Raw genomic sequence first — 15,065 nt, forward strand, 5'->3', positions numbered from 1 at the left:
TTAACATAGATAAAAGAGTCACCCAAAGTCCCAAAGCATCTTTTGTCCACCTTTCCATCTTTCTCTCTCTCTTATGACCTCTAACACGTGGAAGGGCACTGCACAACCAGGAGGTTATTGAGTTTTAACAGTAAGCTAATAGACTTAACAAAATGCACTTAAGTGCCATTCATGAAAGGCCATTTGATCAATACTCATCTAAATTCCCCCTGGGACATAATGTGATAGTTGAAGGTTGCACAACACCCTTGCTGCTGACCTTTCTCTGACGCTTAATGATAGCCTGACGATGCTTGTATCTCTAGAATATTTAATTTTCCCTCATTAGCAGACTCATCAAACACAGCGTTGACTTTTTCAGCCGTGGATGGGATATTTTAGGAGCGGTGTTTATCCCGCATAGTGTTGAAAGAGATCCCATGCACCCTATCTGTGCATGCCGGGCAATAAACTGAGATGATCATGAAATGTGCTGGGGATATCATATATGCAGGAAATGCTAGTTCCTAATTTGATCAGTGTAAGAGAAAGAAGATTCCTGGTGAAAATCCCCCCAAACACACATGCCAGGTCTTTAATCCAGTCACTGTGTGCACTGGCACTAATTTCTTTTGTCATTTCCTTTTTCTCTGTGCCTCTTTGTCTTCTATTGTCATGCACTCTGCTTATCTTCTTCTTCTTCTGGCTGCTCCCGGTCGTCACAGCTGATCATCTGTTTCCATCTCACACTGTCCCTAGCATCTTCCTCTATAACATCAGCCCTTTTTCACTGCCTCCATAATCCTCCTCTGTGGTCTTCCTGCTTTTCTCCAGTCTGGCAGCCCCATATTCAGCATCCTTTATCTATTCATTAAAAATTATTTTCCATTTATCTGAAAGGGTACTCATAAATTTGCTCAACAAAAATAATATTCAATTTACTCTCACAAACCTGCCAGGTTATAATTTATTATCATTCAAAGCAACAAATTATACTTTGTGCAAGCATATATATATATATATATATGTATGTATGTATGTGTGTGTGTGTGTGTGTGTGTGTGTGTGTGTGTGTGTGTGTGTGTGTGTGTGTGTGTGTGTGTGTGTGTGTGTGTGTGTGTGTGTTCCACTGCCCTCTTTCCAGCAGTACACCAGTGATAGAACTAAAGCTACATTAGGTCACACACAAGAAGGTCTATCTTTTTGAAATTCATTTATCATACGATTATCATATCAACAGATCTCTGTTATCTCGAGAACTAAGTCCACAACAAAACTACAACCTAGCAATTAGTCATAGTACCATGTAATCCCAGTCATCAGATACACGGTGTCAAGTATGTGATGTCATTCATTTACTAAACCAGTGACAGTTTTATTAACAAGCTCCTCTATACTGCAGTTTTGAATAGGGATTAACAGACAACTTAATATTTTAAAATGTGCCTGCATTAATGCAGGTTTATGGTGCTTGTGCAATATGATCTTGGATGAAAAAAGAAGACAGGATGAAGGTCAAATGTGAAAAAAGACCGAGAAGCAGCTGAAACCAGTATCTCCTCCTCAGTGCAGTTTAATTTTTAGGTTGTTTTAAAGTCCCCTGCTTTTATTTCCTTCATCTGCCTATTAACAAAATGCATAGTGATTTTGATTTTTTGTTTTTTCTTCAACTGTGGGATTAGGTGAGATGCTGGCAAGGAGAGAAGATGATGGCTAATTTAGAGTTAAATGAGTTTGTGTAATAATGAGAGTGGCTACATAGCGAGGAGTGAGACACCAAAGGCAGGTGGCAGACTGAACAGAAAGGAGAACATTATGATGCTCCGTAATGGGCTGCACCTGCTTTGATGATTTTGCACTGGAGCGAAGTGGTCAGTGGGTAAGTGGGTGACTCACGGACATTGACTTGTTACAGCAGTGACTCATATCAACTAAAAGTCCATCACTGGACAAAACCAAAACCATGCCCCTACCTCTCTAAATATTAGACTCCATTTTCAGATTGGATAGATTCCTTTGTAACGTTGATGAATTGCTAGGCCGCAATCTATCCCTAGCAGCTAAGCTAGTAGCTTAGAGAATAAGCACTGAATAATAAGAATAAGCACTGAACCTTATTCTTTGGAAGGACAGTGCAAATGCATTGCTATGTGTGTCTATCAGAGTGCGAACAGCAAATTCCACATAGATCTAATGATATATTCACATATGCTTTAATCTTAGTAAAACTTTCTCCTCTCTCTTGACTTGTCTCACTCTCTGTTTGTTTAAGTCAGTCAACTGTCTTGTCAGCTTTGCATCCTTCATGATACCATATACTGCAGAGACCGTGGAGAACAAGATTCAAGAATCCCGATTTCTTTTATTGCCCCCCAGGGGAAACAAGTCAGTGTCAGCAGCTCCTCGTTGAACCTGAAATCCCTGCAGATTAAGGAAGGAGGCTGAGTTGTGTTGTTGTTCAGGGAACATCCCAAAAATAGATCAGAAAATTCCCAAGGTAATTTGGGGGTTATGTTCACCGAGAAGTCTTAAGTTCAACTGGAGAGTAATTTCAGGAAAAACAGAGTAAATATTAGAACCGTGAGAATCTACAGCAATGCAAGTGGCCGTGTGTAGCGGTACTCATGAACAGGGCTGATGTTTGACAGATGTAAACTTTACCATGACTACCACCTTTGTTTAAAGAGTCAGCATGCTGACATATGCGAAGGGTCTTTTTGTGGCACATTTATACGCAGACCTGTGTGGCTCCCAGCTCCCAGAGAGTGAGACCAGGTCCAGTGCTGGAGGATTTTATTAAATGGTGTCAGGAGTCCTGTCTGCAGTTAAACTTGTCTAAGTCAAAAGATGCAATCAGATTTTTGAAAACATACTAGACATCACATCCATTAAGGGTCAGATGGTGGAATGTGTTCAGATTTCTATATCTTGAAACAATTACTGATTTAAAACTGAACTTTGAAGTGAACTGTAAAGCTGTGCAAAGGGACACCAGCATCTGTCCTGCTTGAGGAAACTTGACTTCCACGCTAACAAAACTGTAAGAATTTTATTTTATTGTGTTTTTATTGTGTCTTTTTCATCCTTTTCCTTAATATCACGGTTTGGATGTTTATCTGTAAAGAACAAAAACTAACTGAGTGAAACTGTTAAATGTACTAAACGCTGCTTGACTATGCTGTATTATGTTTATCTGTGGTTTGTTGCATGTGTTTGCCTTGGAAATATGCATGTGCATGTCAATGAATGACTGGTCCACAGCAGAGCAAATCTACCAGCAGATACACATAAAGCAGGTCTCAACAAGAACCTGTGGCAAGTACAGATTGAGTGTAGATTCCTGAACACAATCAGGAAACCTTCATTTATTCATATTTTGTTTACAAGGAGCCAGACTTCAGCAATAGTTCTCCGGGCTCGAGAGATTTAACACATTTCTTTAGACACTGACTGCTTTTCACTCATTTTCAGTCCAGCCTGTGTACCTGACATTTTCTTTGTTGATATCATTCTTTTTGGGCCTGTTCCCTTCATTAGATAGTTGACAGGAGAGACATGCAGCAAAGGTCCTTGGGTCAGACTCAAACCCAGGTTGCTGCTTTTGAGCCTTGCAGTGTGTGGTAGACATAGTCATCTCACTCACTCGCCTACTCACCCAGTGAGCTAAACTAGTGTGCATCTGACATTTCCATAAGAATGGCTTTTTGTTTAACTGTTTGTTGAACCACTTAACACTGACCATATTCAAGCATAAAAACAGCCACTAACTCAGGAGATGAACCAGTGTTGTGTCTACAGACAACAAGAACCAATTTTAAATTGCATCTCAGCAGCCTGTCGCGAAAACACAATTTGTCCCCATTTTTTTCTGTTGGATCTATGAAAATGTCAAACATAACACAGTTTGACAGGCATATGTTGTATTTATACACCAACAAGATGACTTCTAAAGGGCTATAAGCACATCTTGGCTTATCTCTGCATGGTCACAGTGTGTCTTTTGAGGAAACAGGACAAGTGGAGGAAAAATAAATGATGAACAGCATCTCAAAGTCATCTCGTGAAACAGGAAAAAGAAAATCCAGCAAAGACCTGACACAGGACCTTAGAGATGCATGAACTTCCATCTATTATTCACCAAAGCCTCATCACAAGTGGTTTCACTGCAGGAGTGCCTGGAAGGAAATTATTCTTAAGGAAGGTTAATGATGCAAAAAGCCTGAGGTATAGCAAATTACGTCAGAAGTGGACTGAAAATCAGTGGCAACAAGCCTGATGCAGTGATGAATCCAAATGTGAACATTTTTGTTCAAATTGTCATGAATATGCACAGAAGAGGTCCCGAGAGAGCTACAGCAGTAATTGTCTACAGCCATCTGTCACACAAGGTAGAGGCTCTGTCATGGTTTGGGGATGCATAACAGCCAGTGCACTTGGGGATCTTATCAAAACTGATGAAATTATGAGCACATAAAAGTACTGTCCACTATGCAACAATCTGGACAAAAGCATCTGACTGGTAACTGTTTCATTTTTCTGCGTGGCAATGATCCCAAACACGCTGTCCTTTGCAGTAAAAAAAATATACAGTCATGGATTGGCCTCCTCAGCGCTCGGACCTCAACATTACTGAAGCAGTGTGGGATCATCCTGACAGAGAACAGGACAAAAGGCAGAAACATCCAAAGAAGAGTTTTGAAGTTCCTTTGAAGCCCCGAGAACTATTCCTGAAGATCCTCACAGAGATGACAGAGAGCTCCTCAGAGTTCAGACTGTGCTGAAGGTAAAGGTGTTCACACCAAACCTGGTGGAATTGTCCAAGTCTCTTGACCTATTTTCCACTTTCCCACCAAAACATAAAGCAATAAGCGATGGCTTAAGACTATTGCACAGTGCTTTAGGTTTGCCTTTACAACATGGTTAGCAAAGGATGAAACACTAAAAATGTGAAGGTTATTTTCAGTCCTTCCTGTTTGCCGTCATTATGTTTCAGTCATGTTGACATATTCTGTACTGGGATTTGTGAATTTTAATGTTCAATAAATAAAAAATGCTCAGAAACAGGCAGTGACTGAGACAGTAAAGGTAAAGAAAAAAAAAAGAGCAACATGTTTTTACTGTTTTTAGCCCACAGCATATTAATTACTTAATATTGAGGGAAGCAGCGATGAGCAGAGAAGCAATTCAGCAGGGCAGAGTCGCCATGGAAACTTGATTTGGTCATGTTACTTTTTTAAATTAATAAAACAGTTTTGTCATACCAATTTTTACACTTGCACTTACTTGATGTGATAAAACATTTCAGAGAGCACAGGTAACAAGGAGAGCTGAGCTGATGCAAAGAGATGGTTACCAAGAAGAAGCCAAACCATGAACCATAATTTTAGATTAAATCTGAGTTGTTGTTTTTTTAAATACTTGATCCATCTCCACAGAATAATAATACATGAAAAGGACAAAGAATGCATCACCACTATAACCAGGAACTTCATAGAGTAGTTTTATTATTTTAATCTTTGAAGGTTTTCTGACATGAGTGATTCGGTCCATCTCTTTGCATGTCACGATTTATAAAAGAAATGTGGATAAAACGTCAGTTACTTAACCAAAGTCAAACCTTTATTATGACGAACAAAAGTCCAAAAGGCAGCTGAAAACAAAGTCTATAGATCCAAAACATGAAAGGAGTCACAGTACAGTTAGTACAATGTACAAGACAAACTGAGAGATCAAGTACATACAATCACTCTGAGGGCGAATGGAGAATGAGACACAGCTGCAGAACAAACGCACCTAAACTAACCTAAACTCGGGGTAATAATGCAAGGGAAATAAACTGAAACATAAGAGCCAAAGACCTACCAAAATAAAACAGGAAATAAGTAAATACAGGGCATCAAACACAGAAATGCTGACTTGACACACAGGACACAAGGCAGGAAAATAAACAAAAAATATAACCCTGAATTGGATAAGCAAAATAGAATGATGAATGAATGGATAAAAAAAAACACTTTTTATGACAAATAAAAATACAGTAGAGATAAAGATCATTACCTGTTTTCACAGCCGGGATTGCAAACTTCTACCTGAATTTTCAAAATGTTTTCCTTTTCTGAAGTACTACGCATGCAAATAAGTGTATATGTAATATTACTTTACGGAGCTTTAAAGGTATTGATTCCAGCAGCTGCAAGTATTTTTACTCGCACTGAACCATCTAGGTCACCATTAATAATCTAATGACATCATTAAAAGCTGCATGAAGCTGTCCTAAAGTTGCTTGTCTCATTTGTTCACAAGCATGCAATATTCAGAGGTGTACAGCATGCTCTGAATAGTAACATCTACATTTGCACAAGATCCCACAGACACTAAGATTATCCACCACTTCTCTTAGTTGCTTGTACAGTTCCTGGTCATGGGGGCTGGAACCCATCATCTGTCAGTGGGCGACAGGTCGACAGCATATCGCGGTTTAACACAGAGTGACAGATCATCATTCACACTCACATTCACTCCTACTATCACCAATTAACTTAAGATGCATGTCTGTGGGAGTAAGCCCAGAGAAAGAGGTACAGGGAGAACAGCCAGCCAGTGGATTCGAACCCAGAACCTTTTTTGCCTTGAGGCGACAGTGCTAAACACTTCACTAATGTGCAAAACACTTCACTAAAGTGCCACCCACAGTGGCATATTTTATTTTATTTCATTTATAGAGGATAAGAGGTCAAAATAAGACTAGTTTAGCAACAATACATCAAGGAGTTGGTGAGATTTGACTGCAATTAGTATTTAGCAGCTTTTATTCTGATTTGAACCCTCATTGCTTAAGGCGAATCAACAACTTAAGTCCTCATCTGGTAATGGCTAATTTTCTAATGATTATTAGAAAATTGTGGCCTGTAAAACATTTTTGAAAGGAACATAAAATCTAATTTAGCAGAAAATCAGTCATCTTGATATCCGTGTGATCTCTGTTGACCAAGAAAACCAACAATCCCAGATGTTAAAAAGAAATGAAGGATGAAGAAACGTACTGAGCTGCATAACCTTTGCCCTAACTATTTTTTTCAGCCATTTAGATGAGATTTGAGAGTCCTTGAGTTTCTACCTCGGTCTTCTCAAATAAAAATTATAAGTGAAATTCCTCCAGAGACTGAAAGCTGTGAAATGTAGGCCAACCATATTACTGCAGTGAATCAAATTTCATTTGTTGCTATTCTCATGGGATTGAGTACTATCTATCTAAAATATTATCTATGGATAGACATATTTTTCCTGCATTCTATGTCACAGGGCCACAGACCCTCATCCACATCACCGTATCTTCCGTGCAATGGTGCAGGACAATAATCTTTTGAAATGTTTTATTCAGCCTCTGCTGCCTGCGGTAGTACAATAACACGGTCTGTCAACATCAAAACTAATAGAGGTGTAAATCCTTGCACCCAATCAAGGACAAATGTGAAACATTTAAATGAATACATGCTGTACACAGAAAGTACAGCCTTGTCCGTTTTCAGTCACTGTCACCAAAAAGTAGATATTTTTAGAGTACAGTCGACTGTTATGTTGGTAAAGAGCAGTACTTAGCTGCCTAACCTTTGCCCTAACAAGGATTTATCACTCTAATGTGTTTATTCACATATAAATTTACAAGCCTTCTAACATAATGCTGTGTGGTGCAATGGATCACAGATTCTTCTCACTTATTGTTTTGCAAATGTTAACGATGACTTGAGAAATTGGACTTAATCTCTTTTATTGCATGAGCAGCATTCACTGAAAAGACAGAAAATAATTTCCTAATAGGATTCAAGGATGGAGAGCGTGGTGAAAGTACCACAATCATAATTTATGAACGAGCCCCAAGGTGACATCTGAGACAAGGACAAAAAATAGCTTGCAGCTTCTCACCAAACATATTGTCATTCGGTGAGTGCGAGATCCATGTAGAATGTGCACAGAAAAGTCAGCAGGTGTTGTATGGCCAGATGTTGGGAATACATATATATTCTGACACCATTTTGGTGAAAAGTGCAGTACGCATCATTATGTACCCAGTATGCTGCTGTAGCTCGTTGGCCTATGATGTTTCATCTTTCTCTTTTGTTTTTTTGCCCTTTTGAAACCTTATTGCCACATTCATGCATGTGACATGATTCATTTCCTTTTCATTTCCCATTCTTTACAATAAACAGAAATAACAATACCAACAAAATGACCACACTGTAGGACTTTACAATACAAACAAAACACCTGTGTTTTTATGCTCTTTGTGTTTCTTCAAGGAAAATCCATGATCCATTGGTATCATGGTGGGTAATGTTTGCAGAGCGTGTCAACACTTATACAAATATTGCTTCACTTGGACAGGTCCATCTAAATGATACTTTGCAAAATTGCTTCGTGGTTACCTGATGTCTTTACAACATGCTGTCATAGAGAGGCTGACAGAGTCTATTGGCATTATTTTCATTGACCATGTTGCAGATCTCCTGTTCATGCTAAGGTGTAAAGAACACTCTTCTGGCATCACAATAAGGTTGCAATGCAGACCTATACTGATGCACAGTCCGGGATAATAAATTTAGCTTGAAGGATGCAATATAATGTACTGTGATAATTTACATGGGTCATACAAACACAAGAGGAACACATAGTCCCATATAGTCCACAGATTTAATTTTAAAATGCACGTCTTATGTAATCTAGTGTACAGTTTGGTAATGCCATAAAATCCATGTAGACTGTTTCACAGTGCACGACAATATGACAGCTTGGTGCCTCTTTGGGAACTGTATTTTTTTAAATATCAGCTTTTCTGCACCTTATAGCCTTTTTGCATGAAACTTGCTGCAAATGAAAAACCTAAAATTTGCAAATAAACTTTACAGTTTCTCCAGAAATCCCTGACTCTGCTGTTTCCCACGCTTGCTTTTATCACACGATCGTTTTGAGATTTGGCTCAAAGACGTTTTTTGAACATTTTGCTGGGGCTGCATGCAGCTTTCAGCTCAGCCTCTTTATGCATTTATTCCCCATCCATGACTCCATATTTCTCCTGGTGTCTGAATTCAAAATCACGACACACAATGTATTCTTTAAAAACAGGGATATTCTCATGACGAATGGATACAAAGGGCTTTCTTTGCACTCTATAAAGAAGTTTCCCCACCTCTCTTGAGACTCTCTGCCTTCAGCGTCAACCTTCCTTTGTTGTGCCATTCTGGATTAGCTGGCTTGTGAGCTTGCAGATTCGTTTGGCCTGGTTTGGTGTGTTCAGTGAGTGCACATCACAACCGCCACTAAGGTTAAAAGTTTTACCTTTTTGAAGACCAATAAAAGGTGAAAAGCTCAAATATTTTTCTCGTCTTAAAGCTTTCTATGATTTCTTAGTAGTATTATTTTCACCGGTGATATATGAAACTAAGAAGTAGTGTTTTGTTTTATATAGAGATCAAACTATTTTGATGTGATTGTGTAGCTTTCCCAGAAGAAGGTTTTGTGAAAAAAGTGAAATGTTTCGTTTGTTGAAAAACTATAACAAATCATACAACATTAAAATAAGCTTCAACCAGCTTTGGTTGAAGATTGCTTCCTTCAACCCACCAAAAAATTTCCACAGAGAGAGGAATTTTTAAAAAAAATAACTCATGGAAAGTTGCAAAAAAGATAGATATAGACTGTATTACTAAGATTTTCATTGACAAAAATCCACCCATCAGTTTCTTCAGCCTCTTTTCCAATTAGGGTAACGAGTTTGTCCCAGCTGACTTGTGTGAGAGGTGGAACATATCCCGCTGACACCGACAGCACAGCTGATTTATTTTTCTGCCAAAATAACACATTTTATATTTTCTCATTGTCACTGCTGTGATAAAGTTTACTGTGTGGAGGAATTTGGAGTAGGTTAGGGAAAGATCATGCTGTTACTTGTATACAAAGATGCTGCATACTGAGACGTTGGATTATTAGGATCCTTCTGATTGTCTGCCAACCCGTTCAGGGAGTATTCTGCCACTTCCTCTAGGTCACCTTGGATAGATTCGAGCCCCGCTGTGCCTCTGAATTCGATATGCAGTTGAGGAAAATAGATGAATGTGTAGCTCATTATTATTATATGCTAAACCATCATTTATTCTGAAAGAAATTCCTTTGTTAGTTTAAACCATCGAGTCCACAGGGGGTGTGAACCCAGTCTATGGAATCTAGAGATCTGCAATGACTGAATGACCAAAAACTGAACGTGAGCTGGTTTATAACATTGTCTGTGAACATATTGCAGGCGGTAAGCTGTAACTATGTGCCAGCAGCAGAATGTTTCGGTGTGAATTACCTAAAAGAGTTAGGGCAGATAATAACAGTGAATCAAGGCAAACAGACTGACTTTGGTGTAACATAGTGGTCACATTTAAACGTCTTCTGTATTTGTTGAGGATTTTTGTTGGTTTTACTCTGACATGTTTTGAGAATAGAAATCCATTAAAAATCCAAAGAACAAACAGATGTATTATTTGAGCCTTTGACTGTGGTCAGCACCTGATTTTATCAGTAAGATTTTGAAAAAGATGTGACTCAAAAACCCAAGCACACCTTTGCACAGCAGTTATATCTTTGATGGTACTGGACCCAAAAATCCGTTCTGTCCTCCCTCTCAAAGAGTGTACCGGTATGATCCTTTTTCAAATGAACACATCTGTGACCAGCAGAAGCAGCATCTAACCTTTACTAGAGTACTAATTAGCAGACAAATTTACTCAGTTGCAATTTTAAGAGTTAATTATAGATAAAAAAAGCTTTATCGCTGCCATGTTTGAGCAATTTCCTTTTAGTGGAGATACATAGTGAATGACTGTGAGGGTGTCCATGGATGAACTTACCCCTTTTCGGTAGGATTGCTGTCCATCCTGAACAGAACACGTGTCGAGTTGTCGCTTAGTATTTTATTTTCCCCCTTTAGCACCTGGAATAAGAAAATCAAAATTTCAATGCAAACACTGGATATACTGGATTTTATTTGCTAGTCAAAGAAATCCTTGGGAGTCTTATTCTCGTTTTTTCTCCAGCTTGTCATGCTTGTACTGATGCTGGCTGGTGAAAATTGGACCCTCTGGCTGTAATGATGCTTGAGACCTTACGCTGTCTCATCAATGCAAGAGATGTTTGACCTTAAAATATGGTATGCACATGTAAAACAGCAGTGCTGAAAGAAAGAAAAAATACCTGAACTCATAAGGAAAATAAAAAATTATTTTCTAGATCCATTCAACCATGCAGCTCATCGTAAAGTTACGACAAGGAGAGACGTGACAGAAATATAGTCATCCACGAGAGGGTGACTCATTATGAAGAGAAAAGAAATGATCAGATTTTTATGTCACTGATTGGTGAATGGAGGAGTGTAGTGATACCAATTTGCAAGAATAAGGCTGATGTGCAGAGCTGTAATTACAGAGAGCTAACATTATTGAGCTACCATGAAGCTACGGGAACAGGTTTTTGAAGCTAGGTTAAGACGAGAGGTGATGATCAGTGAGCGGCACTATGCACTAGTTTGCTTTGGGAGTTAATGGGGAAGCACAGAGAAAGTCAGGACAAGCTTCACTGTCTCTTTGTGAATCAGAGAAAGCAGACAGGGACTGTTGTACTATGAGGAAGTCAGGAACGGCGGAGACAGTGGTGTGGTACGAGTGACAGATGGGTCTAATGTGGGGGTGTGATTACATCAGGATCTTCTCTGAGCCTCTTTTCATTTGCAGTGTGGACAGGTTGAGAGATGAGGTCAGGCAGGAGTCTTCTTGTAGTCAGAGTAGGTAGCAGGTGGAAGAGCGCCTGCCGAGGTGGAGGTATGCACTGGGGACGAGAAGAATGAAAGCCAGTGAGTGGGAGAAGTGAGAGAATACACATGTGTGAATAAAAGGGAGCCAGGTGGAACAGTAAAAAGTACACAGAGTGTCAGGGTCTGGCTGTGTGGCAAGCAGAAGTTGGACCCAAATGCAGGACTCCAGAGACAAAACATGAACTTAAACAGCTTTACTGCTGAGAACTACAAACGCAAAGTACAAAACAATAAACTCCTGGCTGTCACAGTGTGCCGAAGCAGACTGTATGAATTGTGAAGAGTGGACCCAAAATGCAGACATGAAGGAACGTGGAACAAAACTTCATATTAACAAAAGGCATCCTGTTTGAAAAGGCTGATGAAAAGGGTACAAAAACAAAAGGCAGATGCACACTGGGGAGAAAGTAACTAGAACTAAACTGGGAAAACTAAATGCTAAACACAAAAGACAAAGAACAAAACCTTGAACATGATAAAAAAAAAAAAAAAAAACGAACAAGCAAAATCCTGGCTACATGGAGGCATGAAAAAATGACAAGGAACAACAGATGACCTGCCGATGACTGAATGAAAACACACAGACTAAATACTTACAGGAGGTGATCAGAGGAAGTGGAAACATGGGGAAACATCTGAGGTTAATCTGACTTAACAAGACAAAAGGGGGGCAAAGCCAACTACAGTTTTGGATTTTAGATTACACAGGAGGGATAGCAGATATACTGGATAACGAATGCTGAAGGCAGAGCTGCCAGGCAGGAGGAGAAGACCAGAGAGGATTTATAGATGAAGGGAGACGTGCAGAATGATAGTGTGACAGAAAAGGTTGTGAAGTGTAGGGTTGGATGGAGGCAGATGATTCACTGTGGTGACACCTAAACGGACCAGCCAAAGAAGACCAAAATGTCCAACTTTGTCTAAATTTGTGTTTAGCAAAAACTATATTAAATATTTGAGATCAAGAATTGGATTTTCAGGCACATCCTGGATCCTGATATGCAGCATTATCCTAGCATTTTTATTGTTCCTTTCATTTGTTTACGCAGGAGAGATTTCATATCCTTGACTACACCGTGTGATGGATACTAAAGCAGGCTAACTCGAGCACAGGACTCCCTGAGACAATTTATTTACAGGAAACAATTGTGCAACAATTTCTTGCAGCAAGAATCTTTGTTTAGATGCAGATTCGGGTCCACAAATCATAAACCAATCCACAGAGTTCAGACTGTGAAGCCGAACTGCACTAACACTGCTAGTTTAGCAATCAGGAGCTGAATGAAGGTTTTCCCTTAGCTTAAGAAGAGACAGAGGAAATCAGCAGATGAGCCACAAGTGTGATGGTCAATGTCAGGTGCACTGGCACGACACGGAGGCGTGGTTAATTCAAGCACAACCAAACACACACAGACAGGAGAGCGAAAGAGCACAGAGTAGAGACAGACAGAAGAAGGGCTGGAGGACCATGACACGCCAAAATCGTTGAAACTGTGCACTTCTGATTGCATGCCAGGAACAGTAATATGTTTATCCCTCTGGAAACAAACATCATTCTCTGTTTGCACAGCATTGCTCCTGTAGATGGCTTAGGCTTTTCCGTGCTAGATAACCAGCCCACGTTATGAAAAATTGGAAATTCAACATTATGAGAAAAAACCATTATGTCACACGATTGTGTTAGCATCTGCTGAAATTTGAAAAGTAAAATCACTGGCATGAAGTCATCCCAGTGATTTAGCATTTCAATCAGAATGCCTCAATCATTTGAATAAAGTCAAGTACAATGGAATTATACTGAATAGGTCTTTTACATCAAAGCCTTTGCTGTAAAAGCTCAGCTGCCAAAGACAGCAGACTGCATTCAACATGTAGGCTATAAAATACAGTTTATTACATAATCATGACATTTTAGGGTTAGACGATACATTAGCCGTGTAGAAAACTGCTGCACATTTTTATGTACTCAGTTATAAATCATGTGGTTATAGCATTCAGTCTGTTGCCGCGTTCACTGCACTTGATCTCAAAATAACTCTTGTTGTTTTTGATTTCCTTCAGCTTGCCTTGGTCTATTGAGACTAGTGTCAGTAAAGACGCTGGGATCCCAGGTACTTACATAAATGGATTTCTGCTTTGATGAATGTGTATGCTCGAGCAGAATGCTGAGTCTTTCAATCTCGGAGACCATATCTCGATGTTTTAAACCCTGCAGTTTCAAATAGTCTGAAACTTCTCTGTAGTTGAGTCTACAGAGTAGTAGCACTGGATAGCTCTCAAAGTATAGCATTGTCATAACTAGACTTTTCATTCAAGGAAGAAAACAATAAAATTCTCCACCCTTTGTAAACAGCTGTGATAAAAAGGGTGCCAGATTAAACTTGTACCTTGACTAAACAGCAGTTTCTTTGGCAATTCAAAGACATCATTTGCTAATTGGACATAAGGAAAAGAGTGAGTGTGACGTGTAGTTATATAATCTGGAGTTTCTTAAGTACATTATTGTATGTTAGAGTATAAATTAAAGATTTCTATTCTGCTAAGAAATGCTAATAGGTAGACTGAAAGCATTACCAAGAAACCCATTTGTGGCAGTGCTTGCTGAAGAGGTGTAACTGACATTTTGCTAAAGGGAGTTTGCATGCACAGTATATGTGTCTAATGCCGCGTTTCAGTAAAGCCTCTTTGCTGGCATCGCTCTGAAAGAGAGAAAAAGTGTCCTGCCAGAATTAGATCATGAGTCACTTTTAAATCGCAGTGCTTTTTCACATCTTAAGTGCCTTTTTAAGGCTGTTTGCATTCAGTCACTTAATGCCCACAAATGCAAAAAGTGAGATGAGATAAAATGCAAACTGTCAGCTATTGTTAACTACTGCCATTACTTTTGTAATCAGTGCCTGCTGCATGATATAATGTTGGTATATCCTCCCATCACTCTCCACTGCCTACTCTTCCCTATTGTTTCTCTGTCATCTTTTCCCTCTGCTTCCCGCCCCTTCTCTCTTCACTGATCCTGTCCTCTGCTTTTGTCCCCATCTCATTTCTCATTCCCCATTTCCATGCCAAGTGTAGGTTTTGACAAACCTAACTGTGAACTAGTGGATTTTCTTCTAGTCCCAAAACAAAAAAGTTTGTCATTAAAACGTTGCCACCGGAAAGCAAATACAGCCATCTATATACATAAGGGAAAACTATAGAGATATTATATCAGACTCTAACTAACACACACCTTTCTACT

Source organism: Pelmatolapia mariae, linkage group LG23 (genome assembly GCF_036321145.2).
Source record: "Pelmatolapia mariae isolate MD_Pm_ZW linkage group LG23, Pm_UMD_F_2, whole genome shotgun sequence".
NCBI lineage: Eukaryota > Metazoa > Chordata > Actinopteri > Cichliformes > Cichlidae > Pelmatolapia > Pelmatolapia mariae.